Genomic DNA, 8,304 nt, shown 5'->3' with positions numbered 1-8,304 from the left:
CAGACAGCTGAATAAAAGGCGGCTGAAAAGACAGGCTGTGGTAAGATAAGAGGCAACATCTAATCTGACTCGGATAGCTGATATAGCCGTGCCACATCTAAATCCAAGAGGTTTGGTCTGAAGAGGAAGGATTTAACTTAAACCCCTTTCAACGTGCTAAATGTGTTTTTGTAATTAAACCCATACAATTAACACTGACAAGCACAGGTCAAAGAGAGCACAGCTCCTCTGTTCAAACGGACCACGGCGAGAGAAAGAGGACAAGAGAAAAGAGAGATGAAGAGGGAAAGATAGAGGGAGAGAGAACACATGCTGCCGCACTACAACAAAGTTACAAAAGCTGGCGAGCGAGAGAAAGAAAGAAAGTAGTGAGTGAATGAAGGGTGAGGTGGGGAGAAGAGTGAGAGAGGCACCTTCATTGAAGCCGTATGGATTTCAGCATTCAGGCTATACTGTGCTCTGCAAGTTAACCTCCAGACCACAGTGTTTACTCTGGGACGGTGTTCCAGATCTGGGGGGATATCCAGTTCCCTGACATCAAAGACACGGAGCTGTTGGAGCAAAGCTTTTAGCTGCTCCTTAAAGCTCGACATTAAGTGAATTGGAGCAGCTGTGGCAATTTGTGACAATATTTTTACTGTAAATACAGCTCCACATGGCCGTGGGTAATGGATTACCAACAGCAGGAGTACTGTCATTTTAACACAAAAACTATCTGAAGGGGGACAACAGCAGAAACAAAATCAAAATGCACTACTTGTGAAAGAAAAGAGTATAAATGTTGCTAACTGTAAAATCACTTAGACAAACGTTTAAAATCAAAATAAAGATTGTAAATAAATATAATGATGTGATATGAATCACTTCCTTTTTGTTACATCTTTTAATGATTCATGAGCCCCAAAAAGCTGAAGTTTAATTTCTGATTTATAATCCACTGCATTAAGCACTGATTACAGGTTAAAAGAGATCAAATCTTTTCAAAATAAAAGTATGTTTCAAGCCATTGAAGACATTGTGGTTCTGTTATATTCACTCAGAAAGACTATTTTTTATGCATATCAGGTAACTTTTTTTTATTGCTTTAGTATAAAATGATTACAACAAAAAGAATTATTCTTCCAAAATAGAATTTAAATCAATTCAGTGGCATGGTACATTCTGTTCTTGAAATATATTTTAGATTAGACATCAGCTACGCTTCCTTTTGTCATGTCTTATGTTGTTTTTGCAAAACGTGGATCTTCATTTATATTTTTATTAAAATGCCATGATGAAGTATCAGTTTTACTTGCTGTCTGACTGTAATTTTATTAACACCGATTTGACTTGCATCAATAAATAATAAAATCCTTTATCTTGAAAAAATCAGTTGGATGTGACATTAAGTGAGTGATTAATCTTTTCTGCAATTTCTTCTTTCAATATTATCCATGTGCAACATAAAATAAGAGACTCAGGTAATTCTAAGTGAAGCTGACAACACCCCTAAAGAGCACACAGTTAAAACTCTGCTCAACCAGCCATGAAATCATAATGGATCTCATTCAGAGGCTACTATGATGGTCCACTCATTATTGTGGAACCATTGAAAACATTGCTACTTTTATTGCTGCCAGCGCCACATGAAAGGGTTTAATGTGAGAGTGAAGTGAGGCCTGCAAACTGAAAATGAATGAAAGGAAATCTTTCTTCCGTCTCTGTGTTGATGAAATGATCTGTCTTATTATAATTATTGCTCATTGCCTCTTTCCGTTCCAATCCCTAAATGTTTTTTAACCAGTCCGTCTCTTTTCAAATGAATACATTATGAATACAGTATCAGACATAATGGGACTCCTGGACTTTCTCGGGGAAAACAACTAATTTATGTGTTTTTTATTTACACAATCAATGTTACAGTCAAAAATAATTTTGAACATTATTAAAGTATAGGGCAAATGATGGTAGAAAGAGTGTATTTTTCTTTTCCTTAAATCGCTGAGACAAATGGACTGTTCACTGTTTGTATGAGGGTCATGAGGGAGCCTCTGCACATCTCCCCTCTGCACAAACAGCCAGAAGAGCTGCCATGATCTTAGTGGGTTCTTAGTGTGTGACCGATGTCACGGGCCTCACGGCCTGATGGACACAGCTGTCTTGCCGCAGGCAAAAAGGAGGAAGGAGGGATAGTGGGAAAAGATACAGACAGGAAAAGGAGAAAGAGAGAGGGCAAGAAGAGACTGTGTGTGTGTGTGTGTGTGTGTGTGTGTGTGTGTGTGTGTGTGTGTGTGTGTGTGTGTGTGTGTGTGTGTGTGTGTGTGTGTGTGTGTGTGTGTGTGTGTGTGTGTGTGTTTGGCGGTGGTGTTGATTGTCCTCTGGCACTTTCTGGGGCATGTGCCCACTCAGCGTGGCATCCCGCTTATTCAGCACCCCACGCCGACCCCACTAAAAAACTCTACACAACGGACGGTAGAGCAACACACAAAGTAAAAGTCACACAAACGCTTTTGACACAGAAGGAAACAGCACCTCTCATGTTGCTGACCGCACAGAGCACGCACACACACTCACATGAACACTTGGCAGGTAACACAGACACAGGTACCGGTGCCTGGACACCGCACGGCAACATGATGAAACATAGCTGGTGAAGTTGCTGGAAGCCATGAAGGAAAGCACACAAATGTCCCAGGAGATACGTGTACTAAACAATGGAATGAACACAAATGCCACAGGACTTGGCAGAGAAAGTCTGGGAAACAAGGTACACGGCAGAGTTTTCTTTTGAATGAATTTGAGCTGAGATTGTCTTTTTTTTCTACAATATTGTCTGTGTGTCTGTGTCTGTAAACGCATTGGTAAAAGAAAGCTGGAGGGATGGACATAAAAAAACAAGTCTAGCTGTATCTATTCATATATTATTCATTTGAACTTTATTCTGATATGCATTTATATCATGATGTGGAAAATGTATGAAAAAAATGAGTAAAAAAAAACGTTCACTATGATTTATTTGAATAACAATTTGCTTGAAATTGTACATTTGGACAGCAGAACATTTCAAAATAAGACAATGATATGATCATTTCCTGACAATACAACCCTACTGAAAGTCAATAAATGACTTCCCAGGTCTGGTTATAGGTCTATATATTGTAATATACCCGCGTCAGCTGCAGTAATGTCTGGCTCCTTAGTGAGGCCCTGTCTGTGGTGGACAGGGCCTAACAGAGCCCAGCAGGCTGGACAGGGATGGGGAGGCACAGAGCGCATGTTATGAACAGAGGAAAGAGCCACTCAGACTGGTGGAGAGCCACATGTGCCGGGCCGCGGAGAAACACTCCGACACTACTCACGCTGTCAACATGCTGACATATACATACGCAAACATTTGTGTGGAGGTACAGACGCGCACACAGACACACACCAGTGCACATACACACTGCAGGGCCAAGCCAATTAACACCCTGCCACAGCACAGATCATTTTCGGAGCAGTCGTGGAACAGGAGGGCATATGTGGATAATCATACATGCAAATTAGATGAACAAGAAAAGCATCTAAATTCTGGCAACAACTCGTGACAACACCTCAAAGTAGAGCATTGAGTCACCTATCAAAAACATATATTCTTGCATAACAATATTAGCATAATTTCATAATCATACATAAACGTTTACGCTGATTCTCTGATACATTTAGAAAAAATAAAGTAAAGCAGACACTTAAAAGTTAACCCTGACTGAACCATACAAGTGGTGACCAGTTTGCAATTACATTTATATGAAATAAAGACAACGCCACTGGTGTTTTAATGCTTAATTTCAGTGCAACGGTGCTGCCAAGGATGAGATAATTTTTACTCACATTTAAGTCACAAATATAAAAGACGGAGTGCTGAAGGTCTCAGGGCAAAATTGTCGTCTTCCCCTGAAGTTTGACTCCAAAACCAGAAGATGGCAACATACCTCTGGCTCAGACAGCGGCCTGCCTCCCTGCTCCTTTACTTATTTATGCATTCATGTTCACCCAGTGCTTCATTTATATATTTATTTATTCATTTACAACATTATAAGTCTTGAAGAGAGGAGCAGGTAAATATAGTGAATTATTCACTAGGTTCCTGACTTGACTACTGGTGGTTAGGCAAGATAAAAGCCAAACACACAAATCCCTAAGGTTGGGTTTGAGTGTGTGGTGTACATATGCATGTAATCACGTGTGTGTGTGTGTGTGTGTGTGTGTGTGTGCGTGTGTGTGTGTGTGTGTGTGTGTGTGTGTGTGTGTGTGTGTGTGTGTTTCAAACCCTGTAGGTGAAGGGCGATGGATTGCTGATGGATGGACGGTGTGGTGGCTGCAGAATTTTGCGCACATATTTTAACATCCTTCGCTCTGCAGAAGAGTTTACTATTCTTTACTATTCCTCACTGATTTCACTCACTCTTCCTCTCTGCCTCCTCCTCCTCTTCGCTGTATGACGTTTGTTACATAAGAAAATGAACAGAGACCACTACAGGGTTCCAACGTTAACACCCAAAAGCTATCATCAGCGTCACTCCTGACTAATGCAGAGTGGGTGCCTTTCCAACAAGAGTGTGCGAAGAAGTGAAACAGAGTGAATGATAAATGAGTCTCTTAGTTACAGTAGTAGGTCTCCACTATACGACAAGGGCTGATCCACTTTACCCACTACGCACAGCAATGACTGTCACTTCAAACAGACTGGGCTAAGATGAGTCTATTTGCCATGGTAAACAATTTAATATTTGATGTACAGTAGAGTGAGCAACCCTCCCCTCTCCCCTGTTTGTTTTCTTGTGTGTGTGCTGGTGTAGTCAGCGAGGCTACATAAGGCAATGAGAGCATCCGAGTGCATGCATAATCTCTGAGAGAGATGACGATGAAGAAAACACGCTGGATGCTAAGTAAACATTTAGATAGTGATAAAGAGATTAAAGTAAGATGGTGGGTAGTACGTTAAGATTTTTTGCTTTACAAAAATATGTCTACAGTAAGGCTGTCATCACCAAAAGTACAGTTTTATTGTGATATCTATAGAAAATGTACAACAAAAACGACTACTATCAGTTAAACTGATCCTCAACTTTGTGTGTTTTGTCTTTTTTGGTAAAATTAATTGCACTCAATCCAACTTTAGGGAGGTGGAGAGAGACTCTGCAACCATAATTGTACAAAAGTATTTAAAAAAGGAAATAAAATAAAAACCAGAAATGTTTTAAAAGGCTCTGGATCATTCACTAAATATTGTCATTATCAATATTTAAATTTTTTTTTGTCAGTACCAGTATATTGCATTACCCACACGGTGATCATTAAAAAGTATTTAAAGTCAGTTCCAGTCTAATCACACATGCAAAACATACACATATGTTCCACATTTGTTCCACATTTCCCTTTTTATTTAGCAATGTGGTTTTGCTTTTATTTCCCCCATATTTTATATCATCAGCAATTTTTTATGATCTTAAATATTGTGATCCCAATTAATAAAATCCTGTTGCTAGTGAAAGTCTTTGTATGGGTGGATACTACCAGAGTAAAGTGTAAAAATGTAGTTTTATCATTCAAATATTGGCTATGAATGCAACATATTTTATTTAAAGCATCGGACACATTAGAGGATGCATATGCTTTATAGAAGCCCATTGATTCTTAATGATTGTTGATAGTTTTAATACAACAATCAGAGTTCTGTAAGCAATACAATCGTCGATTGGCATTCATCTGAAAGAAATTCCACATCAACATCTAACTGTACAGTTGTATTAAATCCCCGTGGCTGCGGGTCCATGCCAAGACAGCCCATGAGGGCAATGTGGCACGACCAGGAGGAAGGAGCCAGTTGGTTGGCTGAAGTGTAAGAGCTGGGAGCAGAACAATTACAGCAGTCACTTACCATCACAGTGTCTGGTTGAAGCAATGGCACAGCAGGACGCCGCAGGGCAAGAATGAAGCTTTCATCCAGCTGGTATCACAAGATCAAGCTGGTCATGCCAGAAATGACAAAACAATATGCTGAGCCCAGTAAAACGTTTTAAACAACGTTTTTTTTAAATAAAGAAGAGGAAATAAACGTGCAAATTAGAGACATAATGGACTCACCTGTTGGTGCGAAAGGAGATTAAGGATCTAATGTCAAAATCTGATATATTATGTCTTAAATATTCAATTTATTTAATATAACTTCACTTCTGTTTGTTAACTCATCATTTTTCAACTTGATTTGGTTTGATCAACCCCAACATGTGTCATGTGGCACCTGTCACAGTTTTGGGAAGGTCCATGACAAACATTTAGACTTATACTGCGCTGATATTTTGTCAGCTTTCAAAATAAAATGTAACATCCTACAGCTAATGAAAAACTTCAGGTCCAGATGGAGAATGTGACTGGAAAAAAAAACATGACTGCATGTGGCAAAAAAAAAAAAACATCCACAGACATGGTATTGAAAATGCATGCATTTACACAGATGCTTACATATCTGCATGCAAACACATACACAAGCACGCACTCTCATGCACACACACACCCACACACACACACACAGAGCTGAGGCGGCTGACCGCATTTGCCCCTCGTCCTCAGGTTCAGTGGTGGCCAGTCCTGCAGCCTCACCTCCCCCTGTCATGTCTGATTCTCCTGGTAGGATCCATCATCTGGTTGGCAGTCTGGGTGCCAGTCAGCTGCTTCCCAGGGGACTAGCAGGCAATGGGAGCCGGGAGGCACTGGGCTGAAGCCTCCCCAGCCTCGGCAGCAGCTGTGTGGGAGACAGAGAGAGGTGCGGCACAGATGTGGGAGTCTGGAGCCAACAGAAGGTATGGCTGATTTCAACGTCGGCCATGTTTGTTATTCCACCTTTTCCTGGGAGGAAGAAGCAGGCCCTTGATCTGGCTCACAGCTAAACACTTAGCTTTTGTTCCTCAAGATGAATAACTGCGAGGAGAACGAGGCGCGAGGGAAAATGAGACAGAAAAGGAAAAAAGACTTGGGGGCCAGAGGAGAAATCCGGTGACCAAGTGCAGAATGAGGCTGAAGCTGAGCCCCTATTACAGAACCAGAGCCTCTGAGACGTGACACACCTTTCCTTTGGCTGCAATTACTTATTTACGCCGAACCATACATCATTATTATTAACATACATCTGTTTATATGCGATGCAAATACATTATAGTCTTAATGATGTGCAAAAAATAAGCCTACATTAAATTTAATTTCGTAAGAATGATAATTACAGTTTAAATTTTGGAAGTATAAATCTCTTTAATGTCAATTTTCTAAACTCTCCTGTTCTAAGGGTGGGAAGGGATCCCACTATAAACAAACATGCTTTGCTGACTCTCAGTGGACCCATGTGATGAATAGTACCAGTCAAAATCATAGCTAACGCTCATAACCAGATTTTCACAGGGAATTTTGCACAACTTCATTTTGTAGTAACACTATCCACCTTGTAAAAATGAACACCCTCTCCTAACAGCACAAGTGAGAAATGGGATAGTTTTCCCACTGAGTTCCCAGATGTAGGATTGCCATTGTATTCACACACCCGGTGTTAGCCCAAGACGGCACCCTCAAATACAGCTCTGTCTTGGTTTTGCAGAAAAAACAAGACTGTGATATGGAAGAGGTGGCAGTGTGAAGCTGTCAGTACAAAATGCTTGTTTATACTAGAATAACCCCGAAAGCAAAATTCGATTTGAAATCTGACAGTCTCTTCTCATGTTGCATCTAAAAACCATTGTCCTAATAAATATTTGAGTTCCCATGATGTGCTAGAGAATGCGGTGTGTGTGTGTGTGTGTGTGTGTGTGTGTGTGTGTGTGCAGTACAGCGGAGCAGAGTACATCTGCAGTGGTAAGGAAACAGGCTGTTAGCATACAGCTTTGACAACTCCATCAGGCCAGTCTCAAGGTAGCTGTCAATCACAACAAATCATCTCATCCCTCAGCGCTGCGAGGACCTCTCTCCACTACTACACACATGACAGGCCCCTACAGCTCTATTTACCCATGCACACTCTACCCGTGCCAATGGGTTTGTAATTAGAAAACAGGAAAAGAGAAAAGACACGGGGTAGGTGGTAGAAGTAAGTCAGTAACAACTTTGGATACAAAGCAAGTGAATCGTGCCTTTTCACCAGCCACGTTGGCATTTGAAGAGTGGGTTGGCACTTGCATGGTGGCAGTGCATTGAAAGCAAAGGCATTCTCATTCACCCTCTTATTTAGAGGACAATGTGAGTGTGTGTGTGTGTGTGTGTGTGTGGTGGGGTGGGGTGCGGAGTAGGGGTGTCACACAC

Source organism: Centropristis striata, chromosome 10, assembly GCF_030273125.1.
Source record: "Centropristis striata isolate RG_2023a ecotype Rhode Island chromosome 10, C.striata_1.0, whole genome shotgun sequence".
In the NCBI taxonomy this organism is placed as follows: Eukaryota; Metazoa; Chordata; class Actinopteri; order Perciformes; family Serranidae; genus Centropristis; species Centropristis striata.
Note: the sequence above shows the minus strand (reverse complement) of the source record.